General features: G+C 47.9%; 1 protein-coding gene across 1 annotated transcript in view; it reads right to left on the reverse strand.

Moving 5' to 3' along the window:
• Window positions 1-17,066, reverse strand: part of LOC142578639 (major facilitator superfamily domain-containing protein 6-like) — a 201,266-nt gene extending 184,200 nt beyond the window's left edge. Inside the window, exon 1 of the mRNA XM_075688065.1 lies at window positions 16,496-17,066. The gene's annotated coding sequence lies outside the window, so the exon portion shown is untranslated. The remainder of the gene's footprint in view (window positions 1-16,495) is intronic.
• Between the last annotated feature and the right edge of the window lie 2,409 nt (window positions 17,067-19,475).

Genomic DNA, 19,475 nt, shown 5'->3' on the forward strand with positions numbered 1-19,475 from the left:
GACGGCCTTCAAGCTTCCCCTCTCGCGCTTCCTTCCGGACGCGTCGTGCGTGTGGGCGCGAGCGCTCAGAACTTGCGGCACGGCTGCCATTGCGCTAAGCCTCGGAGAAATTTGAGGGATTCTTGTCGTTCTAGAGGCGCACGTTCCCAGCTGTCCGAGACGGCGTATTGATTGAGCAGCGGCTGCGCGTGCCTAGTCACCCAAATCGGCGTCACATACGTTCGCCGGAGACCAGCACGGGCCGAGTGGCACACACCCGGTGCTCCGACAGTCGACCTCAGAGCTTCTTCGAACAGCGGTACGTACACCCCCATTGCCGCGTCTACGGAGCGACTCAGCTTGGCGTGAAAAAGGGGTTCGTCAAAGAGCGGCACGTCCGTACACATTGGCACATTTGGCATCTCAATTTGGTCCGATGGTTGGTCTTGAACTGTGTTACCTCAGTACAGCAGCCCTATGAGCTAACATTTCGACCACGAACCACCCAGTGCCCAGGTGTAAGGCGGGAAAACGCTTAGACAAACGTAGATAGGTAGCAGCCGGAAAGTGCGTCAAGTACCCAAAGAATGCTAACGTATTAAAATGACTCTGGCGTATTTCTTTCTTAACTAGGGTCATGGAGGAACATATTCGGCAAGGATCGAGCACCGCTTTTGCGCCGATTCGAAGCGCGGCCACACGGCGGTGTCGCACTTTCATGCAGCCGGTAACTTGTTTTCATTCCTTGGTGCGCGGAGATGCGTAAACCTGGTCTGTTCAGCCTTGGCCAAACCTTCAGCCCGGCCAAGCGTGCGAAGATAAGCAGCGAGAGATAGAACACGAGCTGGTTCGAAGGCAAGAAGCCTGCACCATCTATTGAGAAGGCGCTCGCATTTTCAGGCCGCTCGTGAAATACACAAATGCACTTACAAAAAAAGTGCAGGCAGGCCTGCCGGCTACAACGGCTTTTACTTTCTCGCGATAGGCGGTGCGTGCAGGTTTACAACACGGAAATGGCAATGCGCTGCTAGTGCACTTGAAATGTATAAAGTGAGAGTCTGCCAGCATCCGGTACTTGGAAAAGGCACTTGTAGGTTGATGACGCACGTACGAAAAAAACTATGCGTTACATTTCGGCCGGGCGCCGGTAGAAACGTAGGAGATAAAGCATCGTTTTCTTTTTTTTCGTACGTGCGTCCCCAACCTATTATATATATTTGTGTGTGTTTGTGTGCGTGTATACATACATATATATATCGATTTACTGATGAATAACGGTGGTAGCACACAGCCCGATGTATGAACGCTGTAACCGCCCTTTTCTGAAACGTACAGACAATGCGAGTCCGTTACGTTCACTTTATATATAGAGACACACACTTCTCTGCTCAACACTTTCGCATAACGATGTCTCACTGCACACAGCATATGTCAGTCGAGCTCTGCCAAGCAAAAGTGCGTGTGTGCCCTACCGCACATGTGTGAGGGCACAAACGCATTTTCCCGTTTGTGCTAAACCACTGCGAAATTGATACGGCGCCATTGACAACAGAAGTTCTAGCCTGGTCTCGCCTTGGTTCACAGCGCGCGATAAGGTAAGTAAGTAAGAAAGAGAAAATAATAGCGTACGCGAAAGGACGGACTGCCGAACGCAAACGACGCTGTGTCCGGGTGAGCACGCGTTCGCTGCTCGGGAGTTCACGAGCCGACGCCACTCTGCCGGGCGCCATAATAAGGACGGTCGATGCGAGAGTTTTCCTCGCCCGACTCCGCGATGCAACGGAAGCCCTCGGAGGGTGCACGTGCTCTTCGAGTCTTCCTCTCACGGGCAGCTGCTGTACTGGTGAAACACGTTGTTTTCATATGAATGAAATTAATGCATGCTCCGGAGCGCGCACTTAAATCAGGCAGACGTCAAATGAAATAAAGATGTTGACGGAAGTGCGCGTGAAAACCAAGGCGGAAAGGGAGCCGCTCTGAACGACTGAAAGTATGCCTGACTCATGCGTAACAGGGCTGCTAGGAGACGGATAGGTTCTCAGTTCTTGCTTTTAAGGGGATTTGTTGAGGGAGCACACGAACATGAGCCGTCTTTTCTTTCGACACTCAATGATGACCACTAATTAGTCGCCGCGATGTGTATGCTCTCTGTCCGCGTGTGGACGGTGCTTGGACATGTTCTGGCGCTTTCGGAAACACCTTGGTGACGTTTGGCGTGGATTCCTGTGGTTTCGAAACGCCCTTGAACTGTTTTCCGGAAGGCATATATGGAAATGGCTAAACAGGTGCGTCCATGGCCTGCTTTAGGCTGCAGCAACGCTATCGGTGCTGGGCAAGTTGGCATATGGTAAACTATAAGACGAAAAACAATAAGCGAAAGATACGCATACACAAGGACGATTGCTGGACTAACAAAACTTTATTTCTGACATATATCTGTCAAACGTGTCTACTTTGTGTTCGCGCGTCTCGGCAGATTGCGAGAGCAGCTAACATGTAATCATAACAAAAAAAAAATGTTTACTGCGCTTCACAAGCCAGACAATCTACCTGTGGTTTGCGGAAAGGTCTACATTAGTCAAACCGGGTAATGTATAAACCGGGCATGGATATCGGAAAAACAAGGCAGCCTCAGGAGAGGATGGTCGTTTAGCCCATCAGTGCAGTAGATGTGCGCGTGTGTGTTCCTCCATACATCTCTTCAACAATTGCTGGCTGAGGCTAAACGCGAATGCCAGCTCAATTTTTGAAGCCTTCCATATTTAGAAGCACAATGACATGTGCATTAATGTTCCGTTACTCGCCTTAAGTGAAAATGAGTATTTGTATCTAGAACCTTGAATGTGACAGTACGTTTGAGTGAAATTGTGTCTAGCTCGTGGCGGATATAGTGTTGCTTTGTGCGGGCGCTTGGTGAGAACTTGCAGGCTTATGTCAACAGTACAGTTGTTAGTCCAGCATCGTCTTGTGAAGCACCTTGTTTCGTTCGCTGGTTATCATCTTACTTAGCAATGCTTCAGGCCGATATTGGAGAAGTGACTCGTGAAGCTAGGCAACTGCGCGTATAGTTATCGGGCTGGCATGCATTGGCGCTGCCAGTGGGTGGTCGAACCCCCCCCTCCCCCCCTCCGAAGTTTTCTGACGAGCCCCCCATTCTACACTTTCCCACGAAACAGAAAGCTTAAGGAGGTGGGCTCCGAAAGAGAGACATATAGACCGTTTCATCGGGCGAGGAGGATAGGGCGCGCGGAGAGTTTTTCCTCCTCTCTGGCTTGGGCGATCCGGCGCGGCGCTGCTTGAAAGTATTGCTGTCGCGTGCTGCGGAACGATTTCGAGAAGTTTTAGACCTTACTTTGTGAACTTTACGCCATGTTCGTTCGTATAAGGTCGTCAGGGAAGCCTTTCGGTGCATCAGTAACTATACTGTAGGCAGAAATATGTCTTGGGGGCGCAAAAATGTGACGCGCATAATCAGCCGCGATGTACGCGCATTATCAGTCGCGGTGCGTGTTTGTTTACTATTTTGCTTATATCGATTTCAATTCAGCAAAGAAAGCCGGCGTCTCTGCATTACCAGCATTAAATGGTAAATCAGCTCACTGTCTGATCGATTGGCGTAGGGAGTAGAACATAAAACATAAGGGTGCATGCTCGTGCACGGCCAACCTAAGGCAACCACGAACCATCTGAGCGGCAGGCTTTATCAAAAGTTTGTGATGCACTGGCATCGTTCTCACGCATTTCAAGTCTAGTATGCTTCAAATTACCATATGTCTTCCTGCATGAGGCCCATGGCGCTGCTCAACACAGCGATCACTGCGGTTGATGAGCCAGCACGATACATATATAAGCTGTGTGCTTCGGCATTGCCTTTTTTGGCCGTTATACAGCCATAATATATGAGAGGGTTCGCAAAAAAAGAATGCGATGGCTATTTTTCAGCGCAAGATTTCCGTAATACGTGTGAGCGCGTCGTAGAGAACTGAACGAACACAACCGAAAAAAAAAAAATCTGTTACCATCCTCTTTCTCTAAAATGCAAGAGAAAACGGGCTAATGCCGCACAACGTTTATAAATATATAACCGCTGATGCCGTATGCTTGGACCATGCGCTATATAGAACAAAGATATCTGTAATCCAGCACCTAGCACTGACTAGGACGCTCGCGCAGTTCGTAAATAGTCGCTTTGCTGGACAAGCTTAATTCAGACTATAAGGTATGCTGCTATTACTAGCCAAAACTATTTTATTCATAGGGGGAAACCTCATCCATCCAACCAAGTAGTCACGCAATGAAACCTGCAGCGAACAGTTTGAACGCTTGTCAAAGTATAACAGCACAGCTCCCATCGTAGCAGAACGGTACCCACGCTGTTACGATCGTCGCGTATGTTTCATGGCTCATAAACCGCAGCTTAGGAATAGAAGATAATACTGCAATAAGGTCACATTAGTGATTGGAACATTCAGAAATACACAATTGATCTCCGAGGCTGATTATAGGCTCAAATATGCGCGCACACATCGCGCTGCGTGTTCCGTCCACCGCAACGCCAACAGAAATTCCGGCCATGACGCCTTAAACCACTTCAGCACGTCTCACAGAACCGCTTACCACCTAGAAGACGCACGTCATACTTAACAGACCACACGACCGCGAAAACAAACGCCAGAACCTACCGCCGAGCGTATACCTGCCATGCAAAAGACCGCTTCCACCCAAGCCAGTATGGCGCTGCTCATAGGCGGCGCCACTGCGTTCACAATATGGCGGCGCCTACGAAAACACGGTGATGCAAAGGAAAGCTTGAACGTGAAAGCAAGGCGAGGGCTAAGAGGGGGGCCCATCCCACGCGCAAAAACATTGCGGCCTCACTCAGGGCGCGACGCCCCTTCCGGATCGTGTCAACCGTAACTGCCGAGGGGGATCAGCGCTGAAGATTCCACACACAGCTAAAGTTAGGACGAGCGCATGCACAAAGCTTGGGGGCATTGTTCAGCGGTGGAACAGTCATTTAAGCTTTTCGCGCACCTCCTGGCGCAGGCAAAAAGCATATTTGGCGCAGCAGCAATCACTCTCGTCGCAAGGTTCAGCGCCCATGTGCTTACCGTATACCCTGCAAATTTTAACTGATATAGTCGATGTCTTGTGGAGACTGGCTTGCGCGAGGGCTTACCCTGCAAGTGCAGTCAGGAAAGGACCCGACGCTCCTCCACACCGTGATGCACAAAGGGCGCTACCGCCGGGTTCGTCGATACGGCGCAGAGAAAGCACCACAGACAGATCGTCAACAAACGCGTGTTTGTTAACCCAGGCTGCGATACAGTGCGACAGTCACGGCTTGTGGGCAAAGGCTCATCGCAACGTCGATCGAGTGAGCGCGCCTGCAATGAACACGACATCATGCAATATACTCATGTCATGCCATGCACACCCACGGTCAAAAGATATGACGGACCATGAAATCTGAGAAGAAGCTGAATATCTCCGCAACCTCGCAACGCAGCCTGGTATTTGCATTTCGGGCCTCGATTACAATATGCTATCAACATTGTCGTGTACAATTTTACTGACTACTGCTACAGGCGCTGCTCGGGAATTGAACGTTTCCTGATATCCCGTGGTTTCCACTTTTGTAGCCGTATGTACATTAGGAAATTTTTTAATCGGGGCCGCAAAGGATTTGCGGCCACAAATACTGTCTTGCGTCGGCGACGCTATTTCACCGAAATAGCGCAGCGGCACAAACTCGACGCAGAAATTTTGCGTCAACGAACATGGCGGCACCCATCGATGTGGCGGCACTCGCCGTGTACCGCATTCGCCAACGCCATTCTTAACTACGCACCACGCGCGATTCTGATCGCAGTGGCTCTTTTGCAAAGGCCCGCCACCACCCGTAGACATCGAAATAGTTTAATCTTTTCTCAGCAAACTCCGCGCTACCACGCGGGTTCGATGAACATCAAAATAACGCGCCAGCAAGAGGGTATACAGCGGCCCTACATTGTACCACCGTCAGAGGAAAACACGTGAATTACGAACCAGACGACTCCGACGGGCCCACAGAGTTCCCGACTCCTATGGACGGCCCTCCTTTTTCTTCTGTGATGATGATGATAGCGTGATGTTGGCTTTGATTTCAGTTTTGCTAGGTGCGAAGCATCGACGGAAGGAAGGTTTCGCTTTTATGCATGCTGTGGTGCAGGTTCGGAGCAATTTTCGGCTAGAATGCTTTTTATGCGCAGAATGACAGCGCAGTGTGGCGCAATCGGCGCAGCTGCTCCAACACTGCACCGTTGCTCCCTACCGGGCATTCGTGTACCGTCGACGAGCTTCTCATTTCTCGAACTTGACCGAATCCTCGACCACGCTGCGTAGAAGAAAGGCATTCCGAGAATACTGCGACTTGCTGGTCTAAGAAACGCATAAGAAGCACCCCCCCCCCCCCCGCACACTTCTTTTCCCTCCCCTTTTCTCTGATTTTCATTATGTTAATAAACTTGAGAACAGCTTGCTGTTAGGTTAGTTTGTACACGCTGTCATAAACGAAAACAGGGCAAAAGACGGGACAAGAAAGAAAGGCCTACAGAACGCTCCTTTGCGCACGGCAAAGTATATCAGGGAAGATAAGAAACCGCCACAATAAACAGGTGGGAGATCAGGTAAATGAATTGCCTCCAAGTCCATGCGGAAACAGAAATAGAGGAATATTTTTCTATGTTTTCCGTTCTTGGCGCATAAAAGGCGTTCTTGGCGTGTGCCGGAAGAGCTTAAGTGTACTGAAAAATTGTTCTTGTGCATTCCCTTTGTGCTACTTTCTTTTTATAAAAACAAATTAACTAGCATTCCAACTATTACCAACAATATTTGTTTACCATAATGTTGGTAAAATTATCGATCACGCACCCTAGTCAGCCAATCGGATAGCCCGCCCCACTGACGTCATATGGGTGATTTGCGTCATATGCGTAGGGGCGGCTTAAAATTCTGTCGCGCAGTGTGCTGCGATCGGCAGTGATGTGCATTTTTAAAGCCTTATAATAAATTACACGCTTTACGCAGAGCACTTAGATGCGTCAATTAATGATCAGAAGGACCTACTCTAACGACTCAGTACGTTTGTAGAAAATTGCCAAAATCGTTTCAGGGTGCCTTTAACAAAAATTGAGCCCCTCGGCTTCCCTTCTTCTCCCGTTTATTCATAGCGAGGGTCTCGAATCTGGCAGCCTTGATGTCTTCACCGTTCACCCCGGGAAACGCTTCGATCAACTCGAGCATTCGGACCACGTGAATGACGACGCTGAAATTACGATGACTGCATGACCACAAGACGACGAAGACTCTGGAACGACCGCGATGGCATGACCACGAATGCCTCGCAAAGACACAATAATGACGACGGTATGGCGATGACGGCATGTTGGCGATGGAGTGCCATCGTCGCCGTTGCGCCGTCGTCATGCATTCCTCACGCATTCGTTGTCATACCGTCGTCCTGATGCCGTCGTTCCAGCTTCATCGTACCATTCTGACGTAGTAGTTCTGCGGAAACCCGCAAGGTGGAGAGAAGCAATGAATAAAGGGAAAATGAGACATCCACCCGTTTTGTAGCGATTGCTACAAAGGAAACCCATACGGGTTCCTCGAAAGAAAAGCCTCATAGTTGAAGAAAATTCGTCCTGGTCCGGGACTCGAACCCGGGACCACCGCCTTTCCGGGGCAGCCGCTCTACCATCTGAGCTAACCAGGCGGCTAGCAGATGGTAGGGCGAAGTCGAATTTGTCGACAACACGAAGCAAAGGCAAGAGTTTGACGTAGTAGTTCTGCGGAAACCCGCAAGGTGGAGAGAAGCAATGAATAAAGGGAAAATGAGACATCCACCCGTTTTGTAGCAATTGCTACAAAGGAAACCCATACGGGTTCCTCGAAAGAAAAGCCTCATAGTTGAAGAAAAATTCGTCCTGGTCCGGGACTCGAACCCGGGACCACCGCCTTTCCGGGGCAGCCGCTCTACCATCTGAGCTAACCAGGCGGCTAGCAGATGGTAGGGCGAAGTCGAATTTGTCGACAACACGAAGCAAAGGCAAGAGTTTGACGTAATAGTTCTGCGGAAACCCGCAAGGTGGAGAGAAGCAATGAATAAAGGGAAAATGAGACATCCACCCGTTTTGTAGCAATTGCTACAAAACGGGTGGATGTCTCATTTTCCCTTTATTCGTCGTACCATTCTCGTCACGCCATCTAAGGGCGTACAGTCGCCGTAATGCCTTCGCGGTCTTTCCATCGTCGTCATCCGGTTCTCGTAATACCGTCAGCGTCACACCATCGTCATCATATTATCGTCACGCCATCGTTGTCGTACCGCCGTTATCGTTCCGTCATTCCTTTTTCCTCATTCTATCGTAATTATGCTGTCTTCATTCCGTCGTGATTATGACGCCATTGTCATGACATCATCGTCATTGCGTCATCATCACACAGTTCCCGTTATTTATTCGTTGCCATACCATTGTCGTGATGCCGTTGAGGTCGTCTCATCGTCGTCATTCCAGCTTTGTCACCTAATTCTCGCCGTCGTGCACTTGTCATCCCTCGTGACGTCGTCACGCTGTCTTCGTTATTCCACCGTCATCGCTTCACAATCGTCATCCATTGTCGTCATGCCGCCTTCGGCTGCGCCAGTGTATGCTTAGAAAGCCGGCAAGTACTCGAGCATCAGAGATAAACGTAGTAGTTTAAGCAGGCCCGGAGAGCCGCGGAAGCCAGTGGGGCCCTGCCGGAGAGATTGGACCACGCAGAGAATCTTGTATCCATTGGCCAACACAAAATCCGTTACTCGTGCTGGCAACACCGTGACCAAACAAACAGAGATGCCCACGACATCCAGGTTCACGGCGGCTCTTCGTGCTGCGCTCACGCGTTTCTCGTTTGTATAGCGTCGAATCGAAATTCTTTGCTGCCGGTCACCTTGACCGTTCTCGAGGGTTTCGGCCACTAAGCCGCGCAAAATCGTCGTGCTGTACTTGCCAAAGTCTGACCTCGCCCAACGAGCCGCATCACTTTTTTTTTCTTTTTTTTTTTTAAGGACGTAGAGCCTTTCAAGCGAGCCGGAGGTTTAAAACAGGGAGGTGCGTGCGCGTATAGCGGGCCCCCGAAAGGTGCTTAAGCACTTGTTCGCGGCGTTGCTCCACTCGCATACAGGTGCGATGCTCGAGTTGTTTTTAGGCACTCCGTACTGCGACTCGTGTCGTAGTATGTCACATATAGCATCTCACCTCACAATATATAAGCAGTAACGTCTGTCTTGCTTTTAAGGAGCTAAATACGGATATTCTGCACTGAGGCTAAAGACTGTAACGGTATACCTGGTCAGTGTGCTTGGGATAAAAAAAAAAAGAACGAGTGAGAATTCCGTTTGTGCGCCGCACCTTTTATAGTTAGCCCACACACGTGATAACGTCGTCTGCGCCCGATGCTCGTTTACGCTTGCAGTGTTCGCGGTAGGGCTCGCGAATGCAGCAGACACCCGCCGCCCACGTGGCAATTATCAAACCCCAGTGAAACGCGAGGAGTGAATGACAACCAATCGGACCAAGTAGAGTTTCTTCCAACAGGTTTCCAAAATTTATCGAAGCTTTTCTTTTGGGCAAAGCCACTGTTATTAGCGTAAATGTACGACTTGCAGACGAACCAGTATATATAGTGGCAGGGTTTGCTTGTGCTGGTTCTGCGTGTCCCACTTTTTCTCTGTTTCCCTGCTTGCCGCGCATGTATATTACGCTCGTCCGCAAATAAAGATCACTTGGAAGTTAGTGCTCTTTACTCGTCTCGGTCCTCCCTTTCTTAATTTCGTGCGCTACGCAAACAGCGCCGTTATGAACAGTTGTATAGCGGAATTCAGGCATGTGCACAGTGTTGGAAAGCAAACTATAGCGGCGGTGTGCAAGCTGGCACGAGCGCTGTTTGCTGTTGCTTCTAAATTTCTTGCGAGCAAATAAACTGACAACTCAACGCGTTGAATGAGGAAACAGCATCTTCTGCTTGCACCACTAAATTAAAGCAAGCTATGAAAACGATATATTGCATCGCGGCATAACATGTGTGACGATCAACTTCAGACTTTCGGAGGTAGTTATAATTCCTGCTACTGTGCCTGCAAACAAAAGTACATTAGCGAGAATACTCCTGCTGCTTCAAGCATTAGTAACACTGATTCTCGGGCAGAAAGCTATAAACGAACAAAATCAAATTAAGCTTAAACGTGCATCGCTATAACTTATTAAAGAGCTTGTCTAAACAAAGCACCCTCCGCGATTTGAAACGTCAGCAACATATTGAAAGCAATGTTCTGCTCGCCGGGAAGAAAGTCCAGAGTGAAGTGTTTCGCACAACCCAGTATATCGTATCAGCCGTCACCTTTTACCGAGGCGAAGTTTCTTATCCGAGTCGCTCTCCGAGGCGCGTCATCTGCTTCTTTCGCGAAAAGATGAAATCATACATTGCTGTCTTTCCACCGCGATGACGCGCATTATGGGACACTACAAGTCTTTCGGCATCCGTATTTTCTTTTTTTTTCTTTTTCGGGCTTGTGCGCGGCGGCATCACGACGATTTGAGAACTACGAAGCATTCATCGAGCGCACGCCGCGATAGGAGTCCCCCTTTCGCTTCAAGCTCGAACCTGGATGGGCTGTTCCTTGGCGCGGCCGCTAGGTGGCGAGCATTTAGTTGGAATCACCAATAAAGTTTCACTACTACTGTCAATCAATCAGTCTTTTATTTTCTCTGAATTATAGAAGGAGACAGGACTAAAAGCTCGCAAGCTTCACAGAGGCCTTGCCCCATTTTAAATTGGCAATGCAGCAGACCAACAACAAAATAAATTCTTTCACACAAACAAACATTCGAGGACAAGAGAATAGAAAACACTAGGTAAGAAACAAATTGTTCAGTGTAATAGGCTATACCTGTCGGAACTAACCACATTCCTTTTTGTCTTGTCTGCGGAATATGGGGTATTTTTTGCAAGTTCTGCAAGATGACCAATATAATTTTCATCACTTCATGAAGATTTGAAACTCATTAAAAGTCTGTAATTGTATAAAGCCTAAACTGATAAGCTTTCATATTTAAAAAAGCGGTCACGTGTTGGGAAACAGTAAGGCATACACGCAATGCATCTCACAGCTCTCTTTTCTTTCTTTTTTTTTTTTGAAGGTGTAGCTTGGGTAAATTAGTGATAGCGGTAGTACCCCATACGGTACGGCAATATTCTAAGAGACGGTAAACTAGAGTAATAAACCAGTAGCCTAACTTTAACAGGAAGAACAGCACGCAGGCGTCACATAACACCGACTGCTGAAGATATTTTTGATCTGATATAATCAACATGTTCATTCCAAGTCAAGTCCTTAGAAAATACTAAACTACTAAATGAAAACGCTATAAAACATAATTTACACTGAAATGTCATCAAGGCATCAGTACCTTGAAACCCCCAAGCGATTGGACGAGCTTGAGATCGGGTTACAAAAACGCCTAGTCAGCACCACAGCTAACGCTTAAACAATTCCCGTATATACTCGTGTAATGGCTGCAGGTTGTTGTCTTTCGCCGAGATTTGGGTTGAGAATCGGGCGTGTGGCCATTACACAGAGAAAAAGACCCAACACTTTTTCTCTGGGTAAATATTTTCGGTGGTACTTGCCTTTATTGAACTACAGTACTAGCTTGTGCCTGCTCCCCACAGGCTATTCTTGGCTATTTCCCGTAACGCGTCACCTGCCGGCTGGAGTTAATGATCATAATAATAATAATAATAATAATAATAATAATAATAATAATAATAATAATAATAATAATAATAATAATAATAATCATCCTGGTTAAGCCCACTGCAGGGAAACGGCCTTTCCCATACTTTTCCAACTGTATACCCCGGTCATGTACTAATTGCGGCCATGTTGTCCCTGCAAACTTCTTAATCTCACCCGCCCACCTAACTTTCTGCCGCCCCCTGCTACGCTTCACTTCCCTTGGAGTCCAGTCCGTAACCCTTAATGACCATCGGTCATCTTTCCTCTTCATTACATGTCCTGCCCATGTCCATTTATTTCTCTTGATTTCAACTAAGATGTCATTAACTCGCGTTTGTTCCCGCACCCAATTTGCTCTTTTCTTATCCCTTAACGTTACACCCATCATTCTTCTTTCCACAGCTCGTTGCGTCGTCCTCAATTTAAGTCGAACCTTTTTCGCAAGCCTCCAGTTTCTGTCCCGTAGGTGAGTACTGGTAAGACACAGCTGTTATACACTTTTCTTTTGAGGGATAATGGCAACCTGCTGTTCATGATCTGAAAATGCCTGCCATACGCACCCCAGCCCATTCTTATTCTTCTGATTATTTCCGTCTCATGATCCGGATCCGCCGTCACTACCTGCCCTAAGTAGATGTATTCCCTTACCACTTCCAGTGCCTCACTACCTATCGTAAACTGTTCTCTTCCGAGACTGTTAAGCAATACTTTAGTTTTCTGCAGATTAATTTTTAGACCCACCCTTCTGCTTTGCCTCTCCTGGTCAGTGAGCATGCATTGCAATTGGTCCCCTGAGTTACTAAGCAAGGCAATATCATCAGCGAATCGCAAGTTACTAAGGTATTCTCCATTAACTCTCATCCGCAATTCTTTCCAATCCAGGTCTCTGAATACCTCCTGTAAACACGCTGTGAATAGCATTGGAGAGATCGTAACTCCCTGACTGACGCCTTTCTTTATTGGGATTTTGCTTTCTTTATGGAAGACTATGGCGGCTGTGAAGCCGCTATAGAAATCAAAGTATTTTTACATACGGCTCGTCTACATCCAGATTCCGCAATGCCTTCATGACTGCTGAGGTTTCGACTGAATCAAACGCTTTCTCGTAATCAATGAAAGCTATATATAAGGGTTGGTTATATTCCGCACATTTTTCTATCACCTGATTGATAGTGTGAATATGGTCTATTGTTGAGTAGCCTTACGGAATCCTGCCTGGTCTTTTGGTTGAGAGAAGTTTAAGGTGTTCCTGATTCTATTTGCTATTACCTTAGTAAATACTTTGTAGGCAACGGACAGTAAGCTGATCGGCCTATAATTTGTCAAGTCTTTGGCGTCCCTTTTCTTATGGATTAGGATTATGTTAGCGTTCTTCCAAGATTCCGGTACGCTCAAGGTCATGAGGCATTGCGTATACAGAGTGGCCAGTTCTTCTAGAACAATCTGCCCACCATACTTCAACAAGTCTGCTGTTACCTGATCCTACCCAGCTGCCTTCCCCCTTTGCATAGCTCCCAAGGCTGTCTTTACTTCTTCTGGCGTTGCTTGTGGGATTTCAAGTTCCTCTAGAGTATTCCCTCTTCGATTATCATCGTGGGTGCCACTGGTTCTGTATAAATCTCCATAGAACTCCTCAGCCACTTGAACTATCTCATCCATATTAGTAATGATATTGCCGGCTTTGTCTCTTAACGCATACATCTGATTTGTGCCAATTCCTAGTTTCTTCTTCACTGCTTTTAGGCTTCCTCCGTTCCTGAGAGCATGTTCAATTCTATCCATATTATGCTTCCTTATGTCAGCTGTCTTGCGCTTGTTGATTAACTTGGAAAGTTCTTCCAGTTATATTCTAGCTGTAGGGTTAGGGGCTTTCATACATTGGCGTTTCTTGGTCAGATCTTTCATCTCCTGCAATAGCTTACTGGTATCCTGTCCAACGGAGTTACCACCGACTTCTATTGCACACTCCTTAATGATGCCCACAAGATTGTCGTTCATTGCTTCAACACTACGGTCCTCTTCCTGAGTTAAGGCCGAATACCTGTTCTGTAGCTTGATCCGGAATTCCTCTATTTCCCCTCTTACCGCTAACTCATTGATCGGCTTCTTATGTACCAGTTTCTTCCGTTCCCTCCTCAAGACTAGGCTAATTCGAGTTCTTACCATCCTATGGTCACTGCAACGCACCTTGCCGAGCACGTCCCTATCTTGTATGATGCCACGGTTAGCGCAGAGTATAAGGTCTATTTCATTTCTAGTCTCGCCATTCGGCCTCCTCCACGTCCACTTTTGACTATCCCGCTTGCAGAAGAAGGTATTCATTATCCGCACATTATTCTGTTCTGCAAATTCTACTAATAACTCTCCCCTGCTATTCCTAGAGCCTATGCCATATCCTGGCTTGTCTCTATGCCACTTACTTGTCTCCAGCCTGCTTCTTGCCTACCCTGGCATTGAAGTCGCCTATTAGTATAGTGTATTTTGTTTTGACTTTACCTATCGCCGATTCCACGTCTTCATAGAAGTTTTCGACTTCCTGGTCATCATGACTGGTTGTAGTGGCGTAGACCTCTACGACCTTGAATTTGCACCTGCCCCAACAAAACCTGCCCACAACAACAAGACCTGCCCCCTCTCCTTAATGCTACAGAATTCCTGTATGTTACCAGCTATATCCTTATTAATCAGGAATCCGACTCCTAGTTTTCGTCTCTCCGCTAAGCCCCGGTAGCACAGGACGTGCCCGCTTTTTAGCACTGTAATGCTTCATTTGTGCTCCTAACTTCACTGAGCCCTATTATATTCCATCTGCTGCCCACTAATTTCTCCAACAGCACTGCTAGACTCGCCTCACTAGATAACGTTCTAGCGTTAAACGTTGCCAGGTTCAGATTCCAATGGCGGCCTGTTCGGACCCAGGTATTCCTAGCACCCTCTGCTGCGTCACAGGTCTGAGTGTGCTCAGAAAAACCTGGGTCCGAACAGGCCGTTCGGACGAGTTAATGGTGACGCCCCACAAACCATCGACGGCAGCGTCTCGAAGGCGGCCGCTGAATCTCGGAAGCTGTGCTGTTGCCAACTGAGGACGCCGAAAATCGGCACGGCTGCCTTGTTTTACCACGGATTAAAAAAAAAAAAAGAGGCTTCCGAATTCTCGCACCACACAACAGATAACACTGCCAACCTTCTCAAAAAATCAAGGTTACGGCTTATACACGGGTAATTGTTTTAGTCTAACTTTTTTTGGGGGGGGGAGGGGGGGGGGGACTCTTTTTACAAAGTTCTGGGTTGCGGCAATTAGACGCGTATGTACACGGCACACACTCGTAACCATCCTGTTAGTGCTTTCACTGCGCTCTGCTGCAACCGCAAAGCAGATTCTATGCTCAAGACTAAAAAATATTTCAAGTACGGAATCACAGTGGCCTGTTTAAGTGCAGTGTAACTGTAAAACGCACAGCCACTTGATATATTTGCAAGATGTAACTCATTACTGTCAAAGGGAGTAAAAGAGGATAAACCCACCACGTGACCAAATTCTGGCGCCGCGAACAAATGCCCAGACGTCTACGTTCAAACTCCTACAATAAACGTCATAATTGCTTTTATTTGTCCATTCATTATGTTGTAATTAGGTAGCATTTATATCTATGTAGTGAGCTTGCATTTTGTTTTTACGAAGAGCTTGCTTAATCAATGGCTGTTAATACTTCCAAGCTCCAGTGACCATTGAACATCACCATTTATAAAAAAAAGTGCTCCCCTTATGTCGCAATCCGCAGACTATAATTAAGGGACGGTGGAAATGTGCTTACACCATGCTCTAAGGCTACACTAAAGAATGGCGATAAGTATTAACTTTAATTTTGCCGTGTAAAAAAAGGCCTTAATAGCTTTGCGCTACAGTCGGGTTCCCTTGCGGGCATCCGCAGGAGCGGCTTGCCAAATGGAACACCTCCAGAGCTCTTGTAAGAGGCCACACATGGCGCTGATACGAAAACGTGTCTACGCTTGATGAATCCAAGTGAAACCACGCTTTCCGCGAAGCACACGAGGCTTCTTCGACTCTTACGGAGGTGCGCTACTAAGAGTGGCGCGGTCTGCTAAAAGTCGTAATTGCACGCGAGAGTTGAGATTAATCTTTGCCGAATTCTATGTCACTCGCAAAGATGGTGAACATTAGGCCCTCGCGAGAAATTATGCCGTGTAAAAATTCACGGCGCGATGAGCGGCCACAGAGAAGTTCACGCAACGCGAACCACATGAAGAATTAAACGGGAAAGAAATGAAGAAAGAAGCCCAACGCCGCGTTACACGATATGGAACATTTGATTTGCCACGAGAACTTATAACATCGTGAGCCACATAAATAATAACTTGCGAGCTTACGCCAAGACACCGTGCCGTGTAATTTCTGCAACGCGAAAAGTAAAAAGGACGAAGGAATAGCAAGCGGAGGAAGAACTTAAACCAACACGCCCACATCGCTATTCCTCGTATAGGCTCCGCGAAACGGTGGCCGGCGTCTATCGCGCGCAATGTTTACTTGCTTCGACAGTCTCTCACACAGAGCACTGAGCCGCTGCGTTACGTTCGACGGTCACTTCGTGGTACATACACAACCGCAGGCGGCGAACGCTCCGAACACAAGGCGTCCGAGCCGCCGAGCGTGCAGATGGGTGACCATCACGTTACCTGTTGGACCGGCCTGTCTCCGCAGGGCGACCGACGCTTGCGCGGACCACCACAGCACCTGCCTCGTGTTCTTCCAAGTACTCGGCGCTGTATCCGGGTGATGCTTCGATAAAGTGGCGACGGTAAGACAGGCACGTGAAGCGTGGTTTTGGTCACGAATCACCAGGACACACGAAATGGTAGCCGCGCCACGTTTGTCCACTTCATAGCGCCGCCGCAACCCTCACTTCCCCGAACGGCGAATGGTGGTTGTTGCATCGTCTGCTCTCTCGCCGCGTCGCTCCGGTCGTCTGCTTTTCAAAAACGGGAGCGGACGAAAAGGCGAAGCGGCCAGAAACGGAACCGGAACTGCCTGCTTTCTAACTTTTCTGTTAGAAAACAGCTAGTTTCAAGAATGGAGAAGTGTGTTGAAAGTAATGAACGGGAGAAGTCTACCAGCTTCGTCGATTGCTGATCACACAAAAGCTTTCAGGGAGCAATAAAGTAACTTTTCCCGCCGAAAACCCCCAACACATACCAACACCCGCATTTGCGGCCAGCCGTCCTCCGTGACGGCTGGCGTACGAAGAAAAAAGAGAAATCGAAAGGCGCGCCGCACCTGCTCTTGTTGTTCGCTTGTTTGTTATTCCTCTGTTTTTGCATTAAACGTGACCCTACGATGGATGCGTGCGTGCCAGTTCTTGCGGTGTCTGTTTCAGCACGCCGGACACGCTACTTCGCGGACGTCAAGGAAAGAAAAAAGAAAGGAAAAGTACGTCCTCTTGCTGGCGGAGTGAGGATTGCCTCGTCCTCTTTGATCATTACGTTCTTATTTTTACACTGACCGCAAGGCCACTTAGCATATTAAAACGTGCGTTGGTAGGAAGACGGAGCGCTGCGCGACTGCTTATCTTTGTCTGCAGCCGTGAACGTTGCTGAATAATTGAGTCGAAGCGAAAAGCAAGAAACTGCACCATAAGGCCGCAAAAAAAAGAGAAATAAATAGTAAAAAGAAAAGATGCAGCAGAGGCATCGACGCATCATCTATACCCGAGTCCGATCCTATACCTTCGTAATTTTTCTCCATGAAAAGGAAAAAGAAAAAATTTAATTGAGGGACGCATCATCTATACCCGCGTCCGATCCTACACCTTCGTAATTTTTCTCCATGAAAAGGAAAAAGAAAATATTTAACAGAGGGACGCATCATCTATACCCGAGTCCGAACCTATACCTTCGTAATTTTTCTCCATATTGATTATTTCGCATTTCATACAACCAGTTCAGATAAATGATCCAACCAGTGCATGCAGCTCATCGTAAACATTTCTCGATTTTTCGCGGTACGCGCCAACATCCACATTCTGTATTGTGGCATCAAAACAATTTTACAAGACCCTTGATATTATTGTACCTTCAACAGTGCTGCAAATTTCTGGGCTCGCAAACACACACACACACACACCGAAATTCAGTGATGAAGTAGCGGTAAATGCGAGAGAAATTACTATTACGTCGCACCTCTTTGAGGTCCCGGATCCACGATTCAAACCGCATTGTTGTTCACCAGATCACTCGTCACGCGTCCTGTCTCTTCCGGAAGCAGACCACCGACAGTTGCGCATTGAAGGGACACTAAAGGTTACCAGAAAGTCAAGTTAAAGTGACAAAGCAATGCTCTAGAACGTCTAAGGCGTCAATATAATCGCGAACAGAGCTTTAGTAACCGAGAAATTGAGGTACATGCATGACACGATTTGAGACCCCCCAGCGACATTCCGGTACTAGCCCGATGACGAAAGCACTCCTCATCATAATTTGTCACTAGTACTCAACTACTCGTATTAAAAAGATAATTTCATTAGATTATAAGACGGAAGAAAATGCTACTTGTCTATTTCTATTCGATTCTAAGAAAAAATAACATTTTGACGTTACCCTTGAATAGTATGGGTGATCGAAAGGTTTCGTTTTCGCTCGACTCTGCGCGCTCGACTTTGCGCCGCGCGCGCTTTGGAGTTTCAGTTGATTCTTTATCGCGTCGTGCTGCGGTGGTCCTGCTGGCTCGCGAAACTTGTATTTGGAACAGAGAATGCCACGCCCATGTGATGTCCTGGGATGCGCGAACGGTCCGCGGAACTTGGCCAAGGGCAGTTACAGCGGCGAATCCAATGTTACTTATCACTGTGTGCCAACGACTGAACCTCTCCGTTCGAAGTGGTTAAGTGCCGTACCTCTGCCACAGCGCGCTGACAAAGAGCCGAGAAATCACGTAGTGTGCTCGCTGCACTTTCCTCCAGAGTATTACGAGTTCAACGCCGACTGAAGTGCCTTTCAAAGCAGGCCGCCGTCGTAGTAGTACGCAACGACGCCGGCAGCGCGAGCCCTCAACAGCAGGTCGCGTTCACCAGTGCTTAAATCGCTGAACTCGAGCCCAGCGTCGCGAGCTGATGTGTCGTTGTCAGGGTCATCCATTGCAACGAGCGTCGAAGTTGGCGTCATAATTTATCGAACCAGCTTGTCGTCGTGCGCCTTCCCTTCCGCTAGCCACCCCAGTTCCGCTTTCGCGCTACTGTCGGCTCTGTCTTGGCTCTGTTTCTGGCCGCGCGTTTGCGTTTTGTGCAGAAAAGCCGTAGCGCCGTCTGCGGGGGCGTTTACGGCGCAACGTCACTATGGGACCATGACGTCAATACTCCTCGATCGGACGGCGGGTGATTTGAACTGCGCTAGAGGTACGCGGACGCTTCAGAACGCATTTTCTCTTAAAATAAGTATCTTCTTCGCACGAAACAAGCGTTTCGAGGCTTCTGGGATTGTATTTCAACAGTCCACGTTGACTTAATATTAACCTTTAGTGTCTCTTTAAAGAAAAAGCTGTTACGCTAGAGCTATCCGTAGGAGCAGGCGGCCAGTCGAGATTTTCGACATGATATTTAGCGAAGGCGGCTGCAGCAACAGCAAGGCGCACTTATAAAATTAACGAAAACATTGGTGGCTTCAG

Source organism: Dermacentor variabilis, chromosome 4 (genome assembly GCF_050947875.1).
Source record: "Dermacentor variabilis isolate Ectoservices chromosome 4, ASM5094787v1, whole genome shotgun sequence".
NCBI lineage: Eukaryota > Metazoa > Arthropoda > Arachnida > Ixodida > Ixodidae > Dermacentor > Dermacentor variabilis.